Source organism: Nematolebias whitei, chromosome 1 (assembly GCF_014905685.2).
Source record: "Nematolebias whitei isolate Nwh7 chromosome 1, NemWhi1, whole genome shotgun sequence".
Lineage (NCBI taxonomy): Eukaryota > Metazoa > Chordata > Actinopteri > Cyprinodontiformes > Rivulidae > Nematolebias > Nematolebias whitei.
Genome location: NC_056498.1, coordinates 82,561,845 through 82,562,661, shown reverse-complemented (window position 1 = coordinate 82,562,661; position 817 = coordinate 82,561,845).

Sequence of the window (817 nt, the reverse complement as noted above, 5' to 3'; positions counted from 1 at the left end):
TGGCCACAGATGAGATGAGACGATGACAAAGTCGATCATCGAACTGCGGCCTAGGGTGTCCTGGTGCCAAGAGCACATATGGGCACCCTTATGCTTGAACATGGTGTTTGTTATTGACAATCCATGACGAGCACAGAAGTCCAACAACAGAACACCACTCGGGTTCAGATCAGGGTGGCCGTTCCTCCCAACCACACCCCTCCAGGTCTCACTGTCATTGCTCACGTGAGCATTGAAGTCCCCCAGCAGAACAAGGGAGTCCCCAAGAGGTGTACTTTCCAGTACCCCCTCCAAGGACTCCAAAAAGGGTGGATAATCTGAACTGCCGTTTGGTGCATAAGCACAAACGACAGTCAGAACCTGTCCCCCCATACGTAGGCGGAGGGAGGCTACCCTCTCATTCACCGGGATGAATCCCAACACACAGGCACCAAGATGGGTGGCAATAAAAGCACTTATCCACAGGTCCGGTTCTTGTAGGACCCTATTGGGGCTTATTTAGGCTGGTTCCAGTGGGACCGGTTTATTTCTGTCTCCACAGTGCCCATAGTTCCCCTTTAGTAGGCGTATAGTTAACCTTTAGTGGGCGGATCATTAATATCAACGCGCCTTACCAGCTGGTGGTGCTAGTGTTACATTAAGCTCTTTACTAACCACCACTAACGTGTATTAGAAGAAGAAGAGCTGGAAAAAAACACACAAAATGGATGATCTTGTTTCTGTTTTGAACATTCTGCTTTGCCTGTGCCTTTTTTTCCTTTTTTATGTACGTTTGTGTGTGTGTGTGTGTGTGTGTGTGTGTGTGTGTGTGTGTGTG